Raw genomic sequence first — 23342 nt, 5'->3', positions numbered from 1 at the left:
AATTTATTTCAAAATAGTCTTTTAGGGTCTTTTGGGCCTTCGTGAGAATCTCCTTATCTCGAAAGAGGGTGTCATTCATTCTCCATCTAAATTGACCAGTTATTGTGAGTTTCATCTCCATCTTCACGGCGTTATGGTCGGAGCAGGTTTTTGGGCAGATTTCCACTTTCTTAATTTTTGGAGCCAGTCCACTAGTAACCCAGATTTGGTCAATTCTGGTCCAGGTCATCATTGCTTGGGAGAAAAAGGTTCCCTCTCTCTCCAGAGGGTTCCTTGTTCTCCAAATGTCTATCAAGTCCATATTTTCTGTCATTTCGAAAAAAGTCTTAGGGAGTCTCCCTTCTTTAGTGACTGTTAGTCTTTGTGCCTTGTCCATATTAGTGGAGACCACGCCATTCATGTCTCCCATGATTATCATATTGTAATCCAGATAGTCCGTCAAAGTTTCATGAAGTCTCTTAAAGAAGTCAGATTTGCCTTCATTTGGTGCATAAATTCCAACAACTAGAAGTTTTTCTCCTTGTACTTGTATCTCCACAGCCAGATATCTCCCTTGTTCATCTTTGAATATCATTTTTGGAGCCCACTTCTCCTTCACATATATTACCACTCCTCTCTTCTTAACTTTGTCTGATGAGATAAATTCTTGTCCTAGCCTTTTATTTGTGAGTAATCTCCTGTGGGCTCTAGTTATGTGAGTTTCTTGTAGACATATCAAGTCCAGTTGTTCTCTATTCAAAATATGAAATACTTGTCTTCTCTTCAAAGGCCCATTCAGTCCATTACAATTCCAACTAAGGAATTGCAAAGCCATCTTGTTATTTTCTTAAGACTCCTCCAACAGCTCCAAGTTGTTGCTCTTCTTCTGATGGTGGTGGTTTTTGTCCAAACGAGAGATTCAGGATATCCAGTGCTCTCCTCTGTTCTGCAAGTACGTCCACAGTCCCCTTCTGTAGGTCCTCCTGGTATCTTGCCAAAAATTTGTCTTTATCTTGAATTGTCTTTATTTTCACTTTCTTTGCCTTATAGTCGAATGACAGTCCTTGTGGGAACTCCCACCTGAAACGGATAGAATTTTTCTTTAGCAAAAGAACCAAGTCCTTGTAGAAGTTTCTTAAATCCAAAATGTATTTTGGGATGTCTTTAAAGATCTGTACAGCTGAATTTCCAATTTGCAAGGCCTTTTCAAAATGTAGTCCTAATATTTTATCTCTTTCCTCCTTGGATCTGAATGTAATCAAGCAGTCTCTCGGTGTCTTTCTATCTTGCTTTTTACCCAGTCTAAAGGCAGTCGTAATTTTAAATTCGTCTTCCTCAAGGTCCCAGCAATCCACAAACTCCCGTGTCAAATATTCCACAAGGTTGTCTCTTTCATTCTCCGGAATCAGTCTTAATTTTAAATTTCTCTCTTTCCTCTGTAACTCCCACAAGGCCAAAGTTGCATCATGCTCATAGACCTTCTTGGCAAGTGGCTCTAATTTCTCCTGTGTCTCTCCGGCAGTGGCTTTTGCCTCTTCGGCAATTTGGCGCGTGGTGGCGTTTTCCTCCACCAGTTTATTTATAGATTCTGTATTCTGGTTTAATCTTGCTGATATTTCTGTTAATTTTTGTGTGTTCTCTGAAGTCTGTTTTGTCAAAGACTCCAGAGTTTGGTTTATCTTGAGCAAGGCCTCTGTCACAGCTTCCATAGAGACGGCTGCTCCTTTGTCTTGTCCTGTTGTTCCTGCTGATCCGGCTGTTGCGCCTGAAATTGAGCCTCTTTTCTTTGCCTGTTGCAGCTGCAGCTGTTGTTGTTGTTGTTGTTGCTTGATCTTGGCTCTTGTAACTATCTCTTCTTGTGGGCCACTCATGTCAAGGTCAATTCCCACGGGATTATTCTCCCTTGGAAAATTCCACTGTCTTAGGCCGTCAAGTTTTACTTTATCCTCTAGAGGGAGCAAATCAAAATGGCCATAAAACAGGATTTCCAAATACAAAAACAAAGGAGACAGTCCAAGATGTAAAAAAAAAGGAAATTAACACAGTCAAAGTCAATGTTGCTAAAAACTTATAACTCCAAATTGCCACAGTTGCCCAATTTATACTGTTTCTTCTTATGATATACAGTGATCAGGCACTGTGGAAACTTTGTATCAAAGTATCACTTCACAGGAAAAAGTCAGTTCAGTGTACTAACTAGGCAGACCGTTTCATGCTTTCAAATAGGTGAGATAGCAGAGGTTTTTTTTCCCTCCAAATGGATCATGCAGTTGTTGGTCAGATTCACCTCCCCTCTGCCCTGCTTGCTAGAGGGGAGATCAAAGGTCTAAATGTCCGGTTTATATGATCAAAGAGCAGGTTTAAACGGATGCAAGTTTAGAGTTCCGTTGCTTTCACTTTCATGCAGTCGGGGGGAGGCAGACTTCCTTTGCTTAAATCTCCCCGTTTTTAGCCCAATTTCTAAAATTTTAAAGGGTCCCGATTATTGTCCAGCTCTTACTCACGGGAATTCAGTCCAAATTTTCTTTTCAGGAAGGAATCGGCGCTCTCCGCTTATGGCGACGCGGCTTCACTTCGCAGGCTGGGTAGCGACTCTCAGCACCGCGCTCTCTCCCGATGTCGATCCGTAGCCTTTAAAAAGGCTCTTTCACGGTACCGGGGGGGCGCGAAGGTGCCCACCGAGTCTCCTTGTTCTCAGGCTTCAGCGCCTGGGATTTTAGGGGTCCCCCGCTCGCCGTAGCGGGTAAGACCCGAACTTGCGAAGCAGTCCTTCTCCGGAGCTCGGAGGTAGGACCGCCATTAAGCGCTGGCACCGACCGGAAGTCTCCTGACATGACTTATTTTTCAGAAATCCATGCTGACTATTGGTGTTCACAGCATTCCTTTCTAGGTGCTCACAGACTGTTTTCTTAATGATGTGCTCCAGAATCTTCCCTGGTATTGATGTCAGACTGACTGGGCGGTAATTATTTGGGTCCTCTCTTTTCCCCTTTTTGAAAATAGGGACAACATTTGCCCTCCTCCAGTCTGCCGGGACTTCGCCTGTTCTCCAGGAATTCTCAAAGATGACTGCCAGTGGTTCTGAGATCACATCTGCCAGTTCTTTTAATACTCTTGGATGCAGTTCATCTGGCCCTGGAGACTTGAATACATCTAAACTAGCCAAGTATTCTTGTACTATCTCCTTAGTTATTCTGGGCTGTGTTTCCTTTGCTGAATCATTTGCTCCAAATTCTTCAGGTCGGGCATTGTTTTCTTTATCGGAGAAGACTGAGGCAAAGAAGGCATTGAGGAGTTCAGCCCTTTCTGTGTCCCCTGTTTGCATCTCACCATCTTCTCCTCTGAGTGACCCCACTGTTTCTTTGTTCTTCCTTTTGCTACGAACATACCCATAAAAGCCTTTTTTGTTGCTTTTAACCTCTCTAGCAAGCCTGAGTTCATTCTGTGCTTTAGCTTTTCTGACTTTGTGTCTACACGTGCTGGCTATTTGTTTGAATTCCTCTTTGATGGTTTCCCCCCTTTTCCATTTTTTGTACACATCCTTTTTTAATCTTAACTCAGTTAAAAGTTCTTTAGATAGCCACCCTGGCTTCTTTAGGCACCTTCCATGTTTCCGTCTCATTGGTATTGCCTGACATTGTGCTTTTACTATCTCCCTCTTAACAAACTCCCAGCCATCATGAACTCCCTTTCCTTTTAGTATTACTGTCCATGGGATCTCACCCAGCACTTCCCTAAGTTTTATGAAGTCGGCTTTCTTAAAGTCAAGAAATTGAGTCCTAGTATGCTTGGCTGCTCCTTTCCGCTGTATGGTAAACTTCAGAAGAGCATGATCACTTGTGCCTAATGATCCTTCCACTTCTACCCCACTACCAGCTCATCAACATTGGTTAGGACCAGATCTAAAATGGCTGTTCCTCTTGTTGCTTCTCCCACTTTCTGGACAATGAAGTTGTCTGCAAGGCCAGTGAGGAATCTGTTTGACCTTATGCTCTTGGCTGAGTTTGACATCCAACAAATATCCGGGTAATTGAAGTCCCCCATTACTACTATCTCCCTTCCTTTTGCATGCTTGGCCATCTGTTCCAGGAAGGCATCATCTATGTCCTCCGTTTGGCTTGGGGATCTATAGTAAACTCCCACAATGAGGTCTCTGTTATTCTTCTCTCCCTTAATTTTGACCCAAATGCTCTCACTTTGGCTTTGAGTTTCTAAATCTTGTTTTTGTATCTGTTTGGAACAAGTTCTGTTAGTAAAGCTTTTAAACCATATTTTGGGTCTGGACAAATTTTATTCCAAGAAGTATCCGTTTTTATTCATCTTACTGCTTCAAGCTATGAGCTATTAATATATGCAATAATTCATTATAAGACCTCTTTGTGTGCTCCTGCATTGAGCAGAATGAATGCTGGTGTATACTCAAATACATGGCAAAGCGACTTTGGATGTGAGGCCTTTCGGTGTTTATTCATTGCTTGTAAGAGGTCCATTGGCATCATATGGTATGGATGAAAGCTTGCAATAAAGATGGGAATGCTGATCTTCAACCACTGTCCTAGGCTATATATGTGTCTATACTTGAACTTCTTCCAATGTTTCTTTCAATAGCATATCAGCAACAAAGGCAATGCCTTGAAACAATTGTGTTTGATGTCAGCAACCGGACACACCAACCAATAAGCTATCTGCTCCAACATGCAGAAGCTGCTAACTAGCTAGCTTTGGTTTAATCCCAATGTATTTTTTATTTTTGTCGTGGAAGCCTTCTTGAGAGAGGGCTTTTTTATTCTTAAAGACAGCCTATAAATGATTTAAATAATCAATACTAGAAATATTAAAGCAGTATGCTTTTAAGAAAATCTTTAAAGATGGCAATTTGTCCTGGATTTTATTAGATATTAGGATCTCTCTCTTTTTCTTTTAAAAGAAAAAAAAACCACACGAATGGGATGGAATTGCACATAATTTATGAGAGGCTGTAAGATTTCTATCTGCTGTAATGTTCTAATGGCAATTATTCGTATTATGCATCACTTTGAAATGTACTTTTTGAGTGGCTTGACTGTGATGCCAACTTCTGTCCCAAAGCAAGCAACAGAGTGCAAATGCTATCAGAAATCAATTACTAGCTGAACAGCACACTGCTTTAAAGTTTGATGTCTCCCCTTACGTGATCCATTATCCAAATTGTTGGTGCCAAGGTTCTGTCTCTAACTGTCTAGCTTAGAACCAATTTGACACTGATGTAACTTGTGGCTGCATTTATTTCTCAGCCTGCTCTCAAAGAGGTTTACATAACGTGGCCCCAAATTATTCTGTCTGCTCTTCAGTGAAAACAGGTAACTGATACCTTACTTAGTTCTTCTTTGTTTTTAGGCCTGTTATATTTATCCCGTATGAAGGCTGCAAATATTAATTGTTGGAGAGGGAGGGGGAAGAGGAAATAACAGGAAGCAAAAGCAGGGCATGTTTTACAAAGGCCTACCATTAGGCAGAGTAAGGCAGGGCAGTGGCGTAGCGTGGGGGGATGCAGGGGGGGCCGGCCGCACCGGGCACAACATCTGGGGGTTAGGGTTAGGGGGCACAAATCCACGGGTTAGGGGGCGCAAATCCATGGGTTAGGGGGCGCAAATTACTTGCCTTGCCCCGGGTGCTGACAACCCACGCTACGCCACTGAGGCAGGGGATGCTGGTTGCAATGACAAATTGCTAGAGACAGAGCTGTCTCTAACCTAACCAACCCCCCAAGCTCAGCTGCTGTGGAGAACATATCCTGTCACCAGCACTGAAGTCAGATTCAAGTCTTAGTAAAAATCAGCTCCTATACATGAAACAGAGTAGGGCACCATCTTGTTCTTTGCCTCAAGCAGCAAAATGGCTTTGGCTCACCGTGGACTTCCTGACAAAAGAAGCAGAGATTGCTAACCTTATCATGAGGGAGGGAGGTACATCAGCTGGTGGGTGGACATGGTTTGCAGAAAATGGCATGGTGGGCCAAATTGGACTTGCTATCTGCTCTAATTGGCATAAGAAAGCAATATTATATAAGAGAGAATGATCAGAGTGCTCTCCTTACCTTTCCACATCCATGCTAAACCACAGTCACCTCTGGTGTGGAAGCTCATTAGCACTTTGTGGATTTCACATGCATGCTGATGTTTGGGTTAGTAGTCTCTGTCAGCACATCCCTGCTTCCATTTGCTCTTCAAGTGAGCATAGCTTAGGCAATTTTCCCTGACAGCCCAAACAATATAAGTGTGTCTATTGCCACCAGTTGCTACATGCTGACAGTACTGTACATCCAAATTTTAACAACCCAGTTTCTTCAATATCTTACTACTACTACTAATAATAATAATTTATTTATACCCCGCCCAACTGGTTGGGTTTCCCCAGCCACTCTGGGTGGCTCCCAATAGAATATTCAGAACACAATAAAATATCAAACATTAAAACCTTCCCTAAACAGGGCTGGATCATACAATATACTGGAAAATAATAATAATAATAATAATAATAATAATAATAATAATAATAATAATAATAATAATAATAATAATAGGTCTTGCCTAGGATCTCAGTTTTGCACAAAACCTCTATATCCATTGTTAAAGGGGCTGAAACCAGATAGGAATAGATGCTGCCCTCTCCTCAACCCACGAAAGCACATTTTGTGAAACATGGAAAACATTCCATGCTTCTGGTAGGGCAATTTTCTTTAAAGGCAGAGGTCCAGAAATACCTGCACCCATGTCTAGAACAGGATAAAGTAGCGGAGAGCCAGGGGAGTAGACAATGAAGGCCAAATCCTCAACACAGTATGGAAACATTCTTGAAAAAACTAGGACTAAAAAACAGTGTGAGTTGGTTGTGTGCCAGTTTTGCATACAGGAAGAAATGAATCCGAGCATTCCATTTGCAACATAAACCCAAAGCACTGGTGGTTTCTTTGACAGGACAGTGACAGCTGTCTCATTTTAATTAATTAATGTAGCCAGTTTGGTTGATAGTAACTGTCAAAACTTCAGTAGGAGAAAGTGAAACTCGTTATCCTGTGCTTTGATTCTTAAATTATCTGAGGTTTGCTTAACAAGATAAATACCTAGGAAGCAAATATTATGGAAAGCTGAACCTCGGCCCATTGGGATTGTGTCCTAATTTCTGAGTGAAATGGCCAATTAGTTTGCAGTACAATCAGCTCTGGGACTCAACAAAGCACTGCATTGAATGGTTACCTGGAGCTTTTCTATGCATGCTTATTGGGAGAAATTTGCACTAAAATGCTGATGGGTGATGGGAGAAATGAGAAATTCAAGTTGACAGATTTGTTCATCCCTAGGGAGTGATCCCTGATATAATATAGGACCTTTACAAATGTTTCCCTGTTTTGTTTGTGAAATGTGGCAGACTACACACTGTGCTTACGGATGCCACTCACATGCTGTGGTAACATCAGAAGGAATTTGCATACATTACCCCTACTTCTCATCTCCATCTGGGTGTCTGTGGATTCGAACTCTGCACCACCAGTTTTATTTTTGTTTCGTTTCAATCTTACAAGTAGAAAAATAATACTTCTGGAAGCATCATTTTGCCAAATGTCAGCATAAGTGCTGATTATCCACAGTGAAATACCCTTCAATTATAAAAATGGTAGAGGGAGATTGAATCTTTTTCTCTCTCTCTGAAGCTGGAAGAGAAGTGAGAGCATCTGTTCCTATTTTCCTCCTTCTGTCCACAACGTTTGTCGTTTTGTGCCATGTGGCAGGAACACCGGGATCACAGAGGTGGACAGGGTTGCCTTGGGAAAGAGAAATATGGCTTCCTAACTCTTCTACTGAGATGTCTCTACATTTTGATCTGGGATATGAAGCATTAGCTAGGCTCCTCTGGGTCATTAAACTTTAAATAGTGGGTTTCCTTGGCTTAATCCTGGGTTCCTGAAACTCCTATGTCATTCTGGGAACTGCTTGATATTATTTTTCTACAAGCTATCTTCACTGTGGACTTGCAAACTGTACAGTTCTAATGACTCTTTTGATCTCCCAGCAGACCAGTTTTCCAGCCCTATCATAAGGCAAAATGAGCCAGCTGCCTCAGGCAGTGGTTGCCGATGGGCACAGTGTAGTGGCAAAATGCTGGAGGACAACACACAGTTGTGACGCACATAGCTAGCCTACTGCATTAGGTATAATGAAGGTTGCTGTCTGCTCACCAGTGCTGAAGTTTCTGTGTGTGCAAAATGTCTTGAGCCAGACCCAGTTGTTTTTCTCTCTGTGTGTGTATGTGTGTTTGTGCCTGCATATAAACTCTTAAATCTAATAGACCCAAATGAAAATATTATAATAAAGAGTAAGAGGGAAGAAACAGACTATAAAATTGTGCATGGTGTAAAGCAGGTGGATAGAGAGTTTTCTCCAGCTCTCACGATACTAGATCACAATACTAGTATCTGAAGAAGTGTGCATGCAAACAAAAGCTTATACCACAAACAAACTTAGTTGGTCTCTAAGGTGCTACGGGACATTTTTTATATATACAGTGGTACTTCGGGTTACATACGCTTCAGGATACATACGTTTCAGGTTACAGACTCTGCTAACCCAGAAATAGTACCTCGGGTGAAGAACTTTGCTTCAGGATGAGAACAGAAATCGTGCAGTGGTGGCGCGGTGGCAGCAGGAGGTCCCATTAGCTAAAGTGGTGCTTCAGGTTAAGAACAGTTTCCGGTTAAGAACAGACCTCCGGAACGAATTAAGTACTTAACCCGAGGTACTACTGTATTTCAACTGCATCAGACCAACACGGCTACCTACCTGAATCTAATACTAGATCAGCAAAGCTGAACGGTGAATTCAAGTTGGACCAAAGGCAATATTTGGAATTCTACGAACTTATGGAATTTGCTACCACAAAATCTACTGGTGGCCACCATCTTGGATAGATTTAAAAGTGGACAGGGCAAATCCATAGACAATAAGGCAAATTAAAGGCTACTGGTCACAGACTACTTCCATGCTTATGAATGCCTGTTGCACAACAGTGAGAAAGGCTCTCGTATCCCGCTTCTGATCTTTCTATAGGCATCAGTTTAGCCATTGTTAGCATACTGGACTAGAAATGCATTTGGCCTGATCCAAGCAGACTCTACATTTATCTTTATTACTCCTTTCCTAGACCTCTATTCCTCTCCCACTCCCTTGAGTAGCAGCCATTTTGCATGCCTTGTCCCTTCCCCCACTAGTTCCTGCCAGTCGCTTCGCTATCATAACCATCGCATCCATCTAGAATGACAGGATTCCCTGTTAACTATGGATAGCAGAATGAAACCCGGCATACTGGTGGAATGCAACAGATTTAAGAGTGGGAGTCTATATAAAGGATGTCCTTGGAATTGGCTCCTGTCTCTCTCTCTGCTTCTGTAACACTGTTTCCCCTTCTGTTTAGTATTTCCTTTTATCTTGTTCAAACTTCTCATTCCAATTCCCACGTTATCTGACATATTATGGAATCCTGTGCTTCACCAGTTCTCTTCCACCACCACCTTCACCAGCTCTTCCATTTTACTCTAAAGTATTAGGGGTAGAAAACCTGAAAATTTAACATATCCCCCACAGAGAGATGTGTCTCCCCACCACCACCATATTCTCTAGCATGTATCTATTTATCACAGATGGCAGAATCCATATGAGTTCGTCTCTTTGCTTGGCAGTGATACTTAGCGTGGTTCTTACAGTACCCTCTGATTTGGCTGAGCTGCCAGAGCATCAAACTCGGCAACGACTGATAAATTATTGTCATCAACTAAAGTGGGGAAGTGCAAGGATGATAATTAAACTTTCTTGCACCGTTAGTGGGAGTGTAGCAAGAATGTGAAGCTGTGCAAGTTCTGCTGTATATGAGATAGGAGATCAAAGCCTCTGATCAACATTTTGTACATTATTTGATCAGCGGGGGGGGGGGGGAGACGGCAACAGGCCAATGGCAAAATACCAAAAAGATGGTTGCCATAGAGACCTGCTTTTGCTATAGCTTATACCCTGAATTTTCAGTATGGTTCATTTGCTAGGCAGGTGATTCTCATGCAATTCACCGGCTTGGTCTGTAAAACTGGTTCATGCTGGAACAAGCCAAAACGCCAAATTCCCACAAGAGCACTCTCCCCTCTTGCAGCTTCCAGTAGCTGGTATTCAGAAGGATACAGCTTCCAACCATGGAGCCAAAACATAGTCATCCTAGCTAGTGGCCAATGGTATCCTTATTCTACATGAATTTCTTCAACTCTCTTTTAAAACCATCCAGGTCTGTGCCCATCACTGCCTCTGTGTGGGAACAAGTTCCTGAATGAAGTTCTTTCTTTTATCTCTTCCAAATCTTTCAACATTGGATGTCCACAAGTTCTGGTGTTATGAGAGACAGAAACAAACTTTTCTCTATCCACTTTCTTCATGTCATGAGATAAAGTGTGGTGACCCCCTCAGGCGGCAGAATCCACAGGGGTGGCAGATTGCCATGTAAATATTTACTCATCCTTTGTTCCTGATATAGATCTTCATGTAACCCTTCTTCCCTAGCAGGGAGAGGGTGCTATTTTGTGGTTTGCCACAGGTGCCAAAATGTATTGGGCTGGTCCTGACAGCATGCATAATTGTATAAACTTCTACCATGTCACTTTTCAAGTATATGACTTTTGTTAAATAAATGAACACATTCTATTTCATGATTACAACTTGTCTGAGTAGTGGAAATCTTATGGGACAGCCTTTAATAAAGTAATTTTCATTGTCTGGAATGGGTACTGGAGACTTGCGGTGTTTTTGTAATAGTTGAATATTTATCTACACAAATGAATCCATTATTATCCCCCATGAACTTGTCAAGTCCCCTTTTAAACCCACTTACATTATTGCTGTTAACATGCCTTGGAGCTGTGTGATTCAGTAGTACCCCATCAAGAAGAAATCCATTTGGCTTGTTCTGTATTTCTGTATTAATTATTTGATGGGATGTCCAACAGCATTACTAGTAGTGTTTTGTGACCTTAACCATAGTTACATTTCCAGTACTGCATTTATTCCCCACTCCATGCCAAACGTACAAAATACATTTGTCATAACCCTGTATTGTTTATAAGCAAAAGAGCCAGAACAGTATCCTGGCTCCCACTTGGGCATGCAGTACATGGACTCTCAGCTCGGCTAATACCAAAGGTTTTATTCAAAAATTCACTATGCAGCCTAAACATAAATCAGTTTACAAAGTTCACACTTGTCAGGAGTGCATGCAGGAGCCAGGCCCTGTGACCAGTAGGGCTTCGCAGGATTGGGGCCTTCCTCAGTTTGTTCTGAAGAGGCAAGGCGCAGCCGTACAGGTGAGACCACTTAGTAATTCACTGGTGGCAAGAGCCAGAAAGGGATATAAGATTAGCATTTCCCTTCAGCTCTTTGCTACAGCAACACGCTTCCTGCCTTGGGCTTCTTGCTTCCTAATCCTTGGACCTCGGCTTCATGGCTCCCTGCTTCTTGATCCTCGAACCCTTGACTTTGTGACTCCTTGCTTCCTGACCCTCTGACTTCTGGACTCTCATTCCTGCTCCCACGCTGCCACCTTGTCCCAGTGTCCTCAGTCAGGTCTTCAATCGCCCATAGACCGGACCATGACAACACTTAATAAACTAATACAGAGCTCTAGGGTACATGTCTAGACATAAGCCAAGATGTCTCTCCAACACTTGATACACACTCTGGAACTCCCCTTTTGAAGAGTGGGGTAGACACAATCATTTCTGCAGGTCCCATCTGAGCCACAGAACTGGGTAAACAAATGGCCCCTCCTCCAAGTAGGCTGGGTCTGCTCATGCCACTGCAACTGGTGTTGCATCCTTGATGGTGATGGCTCCTTGTCTGGCCTAGACTCAGGTACCTCCTCAGAGGGATGACTGCTTCACCAGTAAGAGGTGAGACAGTGACTGATTCAGACACCTCTCCCACTGTGCTTGGGATATTTGCTATTCCTGCAGTGGAGCTTTCTCCTGACTACCTGCTCATCCCCTCCCCAGTGTCCAGATCAGCAGCTCCCAAACCACTGAACTGCTCCTCGTGACTGGTTTCCAGAGTCACATCTCATTCCCCCATCCCTCTGACCAGCCCTGCCAAAGTGTTTCCACAAGACCTCCCTATAACACTGCTCTCCCCTCTTGTGGTATCAGCAGTGGAGGGAGAACATAACCATAGCCACCATCTGCCTTATTCCCCATGAATTTTTCTAATCTTCTTTTAAAGTCATCCAGGTTGATGGCCATCACTACCAACTTGGTGGTACCTGAAGCAACACATCACACTTGGTATATGCTGTGGCCTGACCCACAGACTGAGAGCCCCAATGTCTTCTGCAGAGAGTAGAAGCAAGGTAAATGAGCCTCTAGTTGGCCATCGTCCATGGCTGGTGCTTTATGACAGGTTTCACGGGACACAAGTTGTGCATGTTTCCATTAATTCAAACTGTTATTACCCCTATGTTCCTTGAAGACACCACACTTACCCAGACTGGTGATGGTTGTTGATACAGTACAAAGGTCTCACTTTCATGAAAGCACACTCTGAAAACAAGGTACATTTGAGTTGTTCTCAACTGGGGGGGGAGTGCTCCCTTGAGGAGTAATCCTTCCTGAGCAGAAAGCCACTTCTCCCGTAAATGGATTGTGCTCTCCTTGAGCCAAACATAAATGCATCAAATCCCCATCGTCTTATCCTTAATAATGCTAGTCACAAAGAGGGGAATGAATGGAACATCTCTTGGGATGATGAAAATGCTGTGCACTGTATTCAGAGCATTCTATGCTGCTGTCACTCATAGTATTTTCTTCAGGATGGCAAAAAGTAAGAAGGCTGTGCTGTTAAACTACAACAGGACTGGCCCTCCAGATATTGTTGAACTACAAGTCCCATCATCCCTGGCTGTTGGCCACACTGGCTGGGGCTCATGGGAACTGGAATCCAGGAACATCTAGAGGGCCAGAATGTTTCCACCCTGAACTCCAGCACAAGCAACCATAAGGTGTCTATTTCTTCCATTTTTCAATGAATTCTGAAAGCACTTCATTGTAATGATTGATGAAAGCCGATTGATGGATGCAGAGACGCAGCAGAACACCCCTCCCAGTTGTTTCAGTAGCAGGACATTTATAGCATCTTGAGAGAGCTGTAATACATGGACAGTGAACTGTGATTAGTTTGGTGGGTCACAAGTTGTGTACATCTGATGTAGCCGGACTTTAAAAAGAAATGTTTACGGGCAAGTAACTGAACCATTATGCCCTCAGAATTAGATTATTTTTTCATCTCATATGGATCAGATATAAGTTACAATCCTATTTCAGTTTAAAGGTTACATTTAGCAATGTCATCCAAATGCAGTTGGGATATGCTTTGCTTAATCATGCGGGAAGTGCACTCCCTATTTTGCAAGACTAATTATCAAGGGTTATGTAGGTCTTTAACTAATTCCCATTTCTTTTCTGCCTTGTTCTCTCTCTTAAAAAACAAAACAGGGTCTTTGTTAACGTCTCCAATTGAATGTCTAGATACTGATGAGCTAACAGTTCAATAGAACACATTAAACAATACAAGTTTCATGTGATGCATTCAGTATCAAGCCAGCAAGATGAAGTTTGCATAAGATGCAAATGCCATCAACAGCTGCAACAAAGAAACCCATTTTATATTTGCTCAGCCTGTCTATAGATGGAAACAGCATTGTCTACAGTGTTTATGTTTTTAATCAAAAGGCATTCCCATTTCTACTTTCCCTTCTATGGTCTACTTAATTAAGTTGATCTTTGCCTATTGAAATAGCTTACTACTTTCAAAACATGCAAGAAAGAAACCTGTTTGCCATTATGTTTCTGATGCTTTCTAATATTTCTCTCGTGTGTGTGTGTGTGTGTGTGTGTGTGTGTGTGTGTGTGTGTTAGAGCCACACTTTTCTGTGAGCTATGCACTGGTGAAAGCAAACCTAGGACCTTCTGAATTGCCTACTGCATCAAATCAAAGGTTCATCTTATTCAATATTCTTTTTCAGCAATAGCTGCACAGGTACCCCAGATAGCTAATAAGCATGACGTGACAAGGATTACCATTCTGCCTCTGGAGTAGGGAGGGTACAGAGCACAGAAGCCAGCTCTAGAGGGGCATGGGTGCTTGGGCACCCACAATAATATAATTGTGGGGCCCAGGCACCCACAAAGTCAATGAGAAAAGCCAACAGTTGGCAGTGGTGCTGCTTCTGAGAGACAAGCAGTTCAGCTCCACCCTCTACAGCCAACCAGCAAGGCACCTTTTTCTAGAGGTTGGGGACTTGGAAGCTGGGGCAGGGTCTCTTTGCCTCCAAGTCCGTGCCTCTCCCTGCAGAAAAGGGTGCCTCACTGGCTGCGAAGAGGAGGAAGAGGAGCTGCTGCTGCCAGCCATCACAATGTGGATGTGTGATGTCCCATGCACACGCCTGCACATAGTGTGTGTGGCGTCACACACACTATGTGCAGGTATGTGCATGGGACATCACACATCTGTGTGGCGGCGGCAGGCACCCACAATCCTGAGGGCAAGTTGGCACCCCTGGTACAGAGCACCAGATAAACATTATGGAGCTCCAGTTGAGCATTTCAGTTGTTTATTACCAAGTTTACAACAGCAGAAAAATACACAGGAAACTGACTTTCAGTGCTGGAATTCTAAGCATCGAGAGTTCTGCAACAGTAGAATCTGTGGCGTGTTCTTTTTGCAGATTTCCACTGTCTCTCCGATGTGCATCTAAGGTCACCTCCAGACTGCCAGTCTTTTGCAGGAGAGTTTAATCAACACACTGTAATTTTAGGTTCGCATGGTCATTTGATTCATTCATTTCTTATTTGTAGCCCACATTTCCTTCAAGGAGCTCAAGGCGGCATACGTGGTTCTCTTCCACCCCATTTCATTATCATGATACCCCTGTGAGGTGGGTAAGGCTAAGAGACTGTGACTGGCCTAAGGCCTCCCAGTGAGCTTCATGGCTGAGTGGGGATTTGAACTCTTAAACACACTTAAAAATTCTTAAACCACATTGTCATCCCTACCTGTGACTGAGGTAGGCAGTGAAGAGGCATCAGCCCTATAGCACAATCAGTTTCCACTTATGAAGTAGAGGAAACTGTTCACGCGGAAAAGGTCTCCAAGAAGATCACTGTGTTGCTGTAGAACATTTCTTTAGGTTAAAGTCGGTCCAGTATACCTGAAGGAGCGTCTCCACCCCCATCGTTCAGCCCGGACACTGAGGTCCAGCTCTGAGGGCCTTCTGGCGGTTCCCTCATTGTGAGAAGCCAAGTTACAGGGAACCAGGCAGAGGGCCTTCTCAGTCGTGGCACCCACCCTATGGAACGCCCTCCCACCAGATGTCAAAGAGAACAACAACTATCAGACTTTTAGAAGACATCTGAAGACAGCCCTGTTTAGGGAAGCTTTTAATGTTTGATGCATTACTATTTTTTAATATTTTGTTAGAAGCCGCCCAGAGTGGCTGGGGAAGCCCAGCCAAATGGGCAGGGTATAAATAATAAATTATGATTATGATTATGATCATGATTATGATTATGATTATGAAGCAATCAGTTACCCTAATACAAGAAAAACTGCTTTTTAAAATAATAATAATAATAATAATAACAATAATAACCTTTCTGCAGTTAGGAAAGTGATGAGGAAATGAACTGATTAGAGTGGGGTAGAGGAATGATTAATGGGAATGTGTATAAAGACCACACAAGCAAACCAGGATGAATAGGAATGCTTATTGTCACAGAATCTCCTTGAAATGCTCACTAGAGACCAAAAGTAATCTAACCACTGTGTAAGTTTCCTAGCTTCCCCTTATTATATTCTAACACAACACAATGGCATATGTATCCATACATAAATATTCAACCTGGGCATGAGTTTTTCCAGAGTCCGTGTAGTAATAGAAACTGAAAGGAATGGAAAAAAAAATTTTCATAGCATGATTTCTCGATGGAGGAAAGAAACTGTAGGCCGTTCCGCTAAGCCAACTTTCCAAATGGTTAGAAGAACTATAGCCAGAGGTTAGTGAGAGAGGCTGATGTAATGTTGTGGTCCAGGGAAGAGCGAAAAAACACACACACACACACACACACAAAAGACCCAGAGATAATTATAGCTACTTTGGGATGGTAATGAATAAAGACAGTCACGATAATGAGGCAGTAGGCTTTAATTGGAGGAAAATTCAAACTGGAGAAGAAAGAGAAAAAGTCACTTCAAAGAGCTGAGTGGAGGGCAGTGCAGAAGCCAAAGCCATTCATAGGAACATAAGCAGAGCCTGCAGGATCAGGCCAATGGCCTATGTAGTCCAGCATCCTTTTCTCACGGTGGCCGACCAGATGCGTGTGGGAATCCCATAAGCAGGACCCAAGCATAACATGCACACACACTCCTCTTGTAATTTCCAGTATTCAGAAACAGTACTGCCTCCAGCTGTGGAAACAGAGCATAACCACCAAGGTTCACTTAACCCTGGTTCTGTCAGGAACTGGGTAGAGGAGGAGGAATGGTGGAGACCGCCTCCCCATCCTAACCCTTTGTCAGGAGTGCGTGCAGGAGCCAGGCCCTGTGACCAGTAGGACTTTGCAGGACTGGGGCCTTCCTAAGTTTGTTCTGGAGAGGCAAGGCGCGGCCACACAGGTGAGGCCGATTGGTAATTCACAGCAGCTGGTGGCAAGAGCCGGGAAGGGATATAAGGTCAGCATTTCCCTTTGGCTCTTCGCCACAGCAACACGTTTCCTGCCTTGCTGCATTTGGCTCCTGACCCTCGGACTCTTGGCTTCCTGACTCCTGGCTTCTGGACTCCCGTTCCTGCTCCCACCCCACCATCTTGCCCCCAGTCCCGACGTCCCCAGCCAGGACTTTGACCGCCCGTAAACCGGACCATGACACCCTTCCAGGGAGGAGGAGGAAGAAAATAGTATAGATTTACAACAGGAAGTTGAAGGAGGTCACAGCTCAGAGGCAGATGAGGGGGAAAGTTGGAAATAATGGAAGAGCCAGAGCAACATCTGGCTAACCATAAGAAAGCATTCGAGACCCACCATCTCCCAGAACCTGGGAAGCCTTAAAAGTAGAGCAAAGAGTTCAAAGACAGAGGGCATTTAGCCGCACCCATAGAGGAGGTGAAGATGACGGTGAATGAGGAAGTGGGAGAGAAGGGGTGGGTAGAGATTCACTCGGGGCAACACCATTATCCAAGAGGATGGGTTCTATAGCCTCTCTGTAAAGTTTAAAATAAAGAAAAGGACAGTAAGAAACTTCTCCTTGTCTTTATACTTTCCTGGGCAACCAGCCGGTAGTTGCTGACAGCATCCTGACAGGTTCACACACAGATACAATAACTCTGCTGGGGCAGAGTTGTGGAGCTGCTCTCCCAGCGCCATCTCTGAATGGAGCTGGGGCAGAGCAGGGTGGCGCAAGGCAGTGCCAGTTGCTTCCACAGCTCTGGATACCTACACAAACCAATCTAGCACCTACTCTTTCCAGGTGTGCAATCAATGAAGCACTTGCAACAACTGGGGACCACTCCCCCTCCCCCAATTTATATACCTTCCCCTGCTAGGCTGCTCACATGTAGCCAGAGACTATGCCTGTGTGGAAGCTGCTCCTGCTCTTCCCACTTCAGTCCTCTACTGGTTCAGGGAGACAGTGGTGCAGGGGAAGGTGGAGAAGCACCCGACCCTTCACTTGCCTGACCTGCCTCTTCCGCCTCTTCCTCCTCTTCTTCCAGCTCTGATTTTTGCCTCCTGGCTGGTACAGGTCCCTACAGACCAATACATCCTACTCTGCCAAGTCAGACTCCAAACCCTTCCCCTGATGAACACATGTCAGTATTGTGCCAGTCCCTGACACATGAATGGGGGACCTATCACCCTCCGGACATTGTTGGATTCTCATCATGCTGAACCATTGGCCATGGTGGCTGGGGCTGATGGGAGTTGGAGTCTAAACAGCATTTGGGAAAGCAGCATTTGGACAGTTCCTCACTCAGACTACTGACTTACCAATCTGGTGGGTGGGTGGAATTCTCCAGAGAAAGGCAGCGGCAACCCGCTTCAAGTTTTTCTTTCTTAGTACAAGGAATCAAGGGTCTGGTCTTTCCCCCCCATGCATTGCTTCTGTGCCTTCTGCCAAGTAAAGGGGGCAAGTGGAATGAATGTACATGTGTCTTTCCCAATTAAAATGAGTCCCATCTATTTTTGACTCGGCAGGCACCTGTAGCAGATCAGCCCTGGGGGACACTTTGCTTGCCTGTCACCAATTTGGAATTCTTGCCGTGTGATGTTGTTGATTCCAGCCTTCAGCAACATAATCCAATTAGGCGCATCTCAAACATTGGGGAATATCCCAAATTCGTGCAGGTAGCAGATGTATCACTTCAACATGCAAATGACATCCTTCGCAAGGCTGACAACCATGCATAGAAAATCTTAGGTGACATGATCCAGTCCTACAGCTTTCAACAAAGACACAAAGTGAAGCACAGAAACTATTTGTGCTCCTCGTGCGATAGCATTGTTACGAAATGTCACCATTACTCATGGTATATATGTCAGAAAGTCTAGAGTATTTATGCATTTCCCTAGATGGTGCCATGTTACGAATTTAGCGGCAAACAACATTTAAGAAATTGGAAGGAAATGTCCTAACCTTTACAAGAAGTTCTTTCATCAGCAAGGGAGGCCTTGCCATGCAAGATGCCTGTGGAACACCCACCAGCAGGATTTGGGTGCAACAGTGCTCTCTTCATACTTAGAATTCCCAGCAATAGAATTCAGAGGCATATTGTCTCTGGCAAAGTAGTGAGAACGTAAGGGAGCGACATAAGACGGGGCCAGGCCAGCTTCATGGTGGCACCCTGTTTACGCAACTCCTTATGCAGTAGCAGCCCATGCAGTAGGGTAGAACAACCCTCCCAACACCAGTGCCACTTCTGTCGCTTACCTGGATGGAAATGGGTCCAGGTGATGGTGAGGTTGAGCCCATGTTGGTGTGTCAGCCTGAACACTGGATTGGCTCTGCCTGCCAGAGCACCCTTTGAAAGCTCCTTTGGCGATGCATGTTGGAGAAAGATGAGGAGAACAACAGGCAGATTAGGCAGGAGAATTTGTTGGACTGAATAAAAAAATTCCTTCCAGTAACACCTTAAAGACACCTTAAAGACCAACTAAGTTAGTTCTTGGTATGAGCTTTCGTGTGCATGCACACTTCTTCAGATATCTTAGTTGGTCTTTAAGGTGTTACTGGAAGGAATTTTTTTATTTTGACTATGGCAGACCAACACGGCTACCTATCTGTTGTTGGACTGAGTTATTTAGTTATGTCCCAACTTTCATCCAAGGAACTCATTGGTTCTCCTTGCTCCCAATTTGACCTTACAACATTCTGTGAGGTAGGTTAGGTAGGTTACTAGTCCAAGATCACCCAGTGGGTTTCTTGGCTGAGACAGGATTTGAACCCGGTTCTTCGCAGTCCTGGATCATCCCTCAACTATTAAACAATGGTTTCCCTTGGTTCCTATTTTCTTAAAACATACACACTGAAAAGCCAAACGTAATGGAGACAGGTTGTCATTATTCAGTGGTGAATAAAATACACTTTGCACATGCCTAGAGGTAATCTTTTTTAATTTCCCAGGTTCTGGAACTGAGTGCTGAAAACAAGTTCTACAGGGGACTTCCGGTCGGTGCCAGCGCTTAATGGCGGTCCTAGCTCCGAGCTCCGGAGAAGGACTGCTTCGCAAGTTCGGGTCTTACCCGCTACGGCAAGCGGGGGACCCCTAAAATCCCAGGCGCTGAAGCCTGAGAACAAGGAGACTCGGTGGGCACCTTCGCGCCCCCCGGTACCGTGAAAGAGCCTTTTTAAAGGCTACGGATCGACATCGGGAGTGAGCGCGGTGCTGAGAGTCGCTACCCAGCCTGCGAAGTGAAGCCGCGTCGCCATAAGCGGAGAGCGCCGATTCCTTCCTGAAAAGAAAATTCGGACTGATTCCCCGTGAGTAAGAACTGAAAAATAACCGGGACTCTTTCAATTTTAAAAATTGGGCTAAAAACGGGGGAGATTTAAACAAAGGAAGTCTGCCTCCCCCCGACTGCATGAAAGCGAAAGCAACGGAGCTCTAAACCTGCATCCGTTTAAATCCGTCCTTTGATCAGCTAAACCGGACATTTAAACCTTTGATCTCCCCTCTAGCAAGCAGGGCAGAGGGGAGGTGAATCTGACCATTAACTGCATGATTTATTTGGAGGAAAAAAACCTCTGCTGTCTCATCTGTTTGAAAGTACGAAACGGTCTGCCTTTTTAGTACACTGAACTGACTTTTCCCTGTGAAGTGATACTTTGATACAAAGTTTCCACACTGCCTGACTATTGCATATTATAAGAAGAAACAGTATAAATTGGGCAACTGTGGCAATTTGAAGTTATAAGTATTTAGCAACATTGACTTTGACTGTGTTAATCTCCCTTTTTCTTACTTTTTGGACTGTCTCCTTTGTTTTGGTATTTGGAAATTTTGCTCTATGGCCATTTTGATTTGCTCCCTCTAGAGGATAAAGTAAAGTTCGGCACGGCTTAAGACAGTGGAATTTTCCAAGGGAGAACAAATCCCGTGGGAATTGACCTTGACATGAGTGGCCCACAAGAAGAGATAGTCATAAGAGCAAAGATCAAGCAACAACAGCAACAACAACAGTTGCAGCTGCAACAGGCAAAGAAAAGAGGCTCAATCTCAGGCGCAACAGCCGGATCAGCTGGAACAACAGGTCAAGACAAAGGAGCAGCCGTTTCTATGGAAGCTGTGACAGAGGCCCTGCTCAAGATAAACCAAACCCTGGAGTCTTTGACAAAACAGACTTCAGAGAACACACAAAAATTAACAGAAATATCAGCAAGATTAAACCAGAATACAGAATCTATAAATAAATTGGTAGAGGAGAACGCCACCACGCGCCAAATTGCCGAGGAGGCCAAAGCCACTGCCGGAGAGACACAGGAGAAGTTAGAGCCGCTTGCCAAGAAGGTCTATGAGCATGATGCAACCTTGGCCTTGTGGGAGTTACAGAGGAAAGAGAGAAATTTAAAATTAAGACTGATTCCGGAGAATGAAAGAGATAGCCTTGTGGAATATTTGACACGGGAGTTTGCGGATTGCTGGGACCTTGAGGAAGACGAATTCAAAATTACGACTGCCTTCAGATTGGGTAAAAAGCAAGATAGAAAGACACCGAGAGACTGTCTGATTACACTCAGATCCAAGGAGGAAAGAGACAAAATATTAGGATTACACTTTGAAAAGGCCCTGCAAATTGGAAATTCAGCTGTACAGATCTTCAAAGACATCCCAAAATACATTTTGGATTTAAGAAACTTTTACAAGGACTTGGTTCTCTTGCTAAAGAAGAACACTATTCGCTTTAGGTGGGAGTTTCCACAAGGACTGTCATTTGACTACAAGGCAAAGAAAGTGAAAATAAAGACAATTCAAGATAAAGACAAATTTTTGGCAAGATACCAGGAAGACTTACAGAAGGGGACTGTGGACGTACTTGCAGAACAGAGGAGAGCACTGGACATCCTGAATCTCTCGTTTGGACAAAAACCACCACCATCAGAAGAAGAGCAACAACTTGGAGCTGTTGGAGGAGCCTTAGGAAAATAACAAGATGGCTCTGCAATTCCTTAGTTGGAATTGTAATGGGCTCAATGGGCCTTTGAAGAGAAGACAAGTATTTCATATATTGAATAGAGAACAATTGGACTTGATATGCTTACAAGAAACTCACATAACCAGAGCCCACAGGAGACTACTTTCAAATAAAAGGCTAGGACAAGAATTTATTTCATCAGACAAAGTTAAGAAGAGAGGAGTTGTAATATATGTGAAGGAGAAATGGGCTCCAAAAATGATATTCAAAGATGAACAAGGGAGATATCTGGCTGTGGAGATACAAGTACAAGGAGAAAAATTCTTAGTTGTTGGAATTTATGCACCAAATGAAGGCAAATCCGACTTCTTTAAGAGACTTCATGAAACTTTGATGGACTATTTGGATTACAATATGATAATTATGGGAGACATGAATGGCGTGGTCTCCACTAATATGGATAAGGCACAAAGACTTACAGTCACCAAAGAAGGGAGACTCCCTAAGACTTTCTTTGAAATGACTGAAAATATGGACTTGATAGATATTTGGAGAACAAGGAACCCTCTGGAGAGAGAGGGAACCTTTTTCTCCCAAGCAATGATGACCTGGACCAGAATTGACCAAATCTGGGTTACTAGTGGAATGGCCCCAAAGATTAAGAAAGTGGAAATCTGCCCAAAAACTTGCTCCGACCATAACGCCGTGAAGATGGAGATGAAACTCACAATAACTGGTCAATTTAGATGGAGAATGAATGACACCCTCTTTCGGGATAAGGAGATTCTCACGAAGGCCCAAAAGACTCTAAAAGACTATTTTGAAATAAATTTGAGGACCGACGTGGAGAAAAGAGTGATCTGGGACGCAAGTAAAGCGGTGATGAGAGGATTTTTGATTCAACAAAACTCAATAAAGAGGAAAAAACAAAATGAGAAAAAAGAGAAGATTCTGGAAATGATAAAAGAAGGAGAGAGGAAATTAAGAACAAAACCAAAGTCTCAGGACATCTTAAGAGAGATCAAATTATATCAAATACAATATATGGAATTGATGAACCAAGAGATTGAATGGAAGATAAGGCAAATGAAGCAAAAGACTTTTGAATCAGCAAATAAATGTGGCAAACTTTTGGCATGGCAACTGAAGAAAAGGCAGAAACTAAATACAGTTACAAGCCTGGAGGTGGATGGAAAGAATATATCTAAACCCAATGAAATTAGAAATTGTTTTTTAAGTTACTTTAAAAAACTCTACACTCAAGGCCCGCAAAATGAAGAAGATATAGACAAATTCCTTGGAAAATATGGACTACAAAATATCTCTCATCAAAGTAAGATGGACTTGAACCAGAGAATCTCAGAACAAGAGATAGAGGCTGCCATTCAGAATATGCAACTGGGCAAATCTCCGGGACCAGATGGACTGACTTCCAGATACTACAAATCGTTGAAGGAATGGTTGACTCAACCATTAAGAGAAGTTTGTAATGAGATCCTTGAAGGAAAAAGGGCACCTGAATCGTGGAAAGAGGCATATATTTCACTCATACCAAAGTCAGAGACTGAAAAGACCCAACTCAAGAACTACCGCCCAATATCATTGCTTAATGTGGATTACAAAATTT

The 23342-nt window shown here is 43.5% G+C and overlaps 1 pseudogene across 1 annotated transcript in view; it reads right to left on the bottom strand.

Annotated features, from left to right (window-relative positions):
• Positions 1-9499: 9499 nt before the first annotated feature.
• Positions 9500-23342, bottom strand: part of LOC308593595 (tigger transposable element-derived protein 1 pseudogene) — a 40261-nt pseudogene continuing 26418 nt past the window's right edge. The window contains exon 3 of the transcript in view: positions 9500-9547. The product of the transcript in view is annotated as a tigger transposable element-derived protein 1 pseudogene (transcript). The remainder of the gene's footprint in view (positions 9548-23342) is intronic.

Source organism: Podarcis bocagei (genome assembly GCF_964188305.1).
Source record: "Podarcis bocagei genome assembly, chromosome: 8".
NCBI lineage: Eukaryota > Metazoa > Chordata > Lepidosauria > Squamata > Lacertidae > Podarcis > Podarcis bocagei.
Note: the sequence above shows the minus strand (reverse complement) of the source record. Positions and strands in the feature narration are given on the sequence as shown.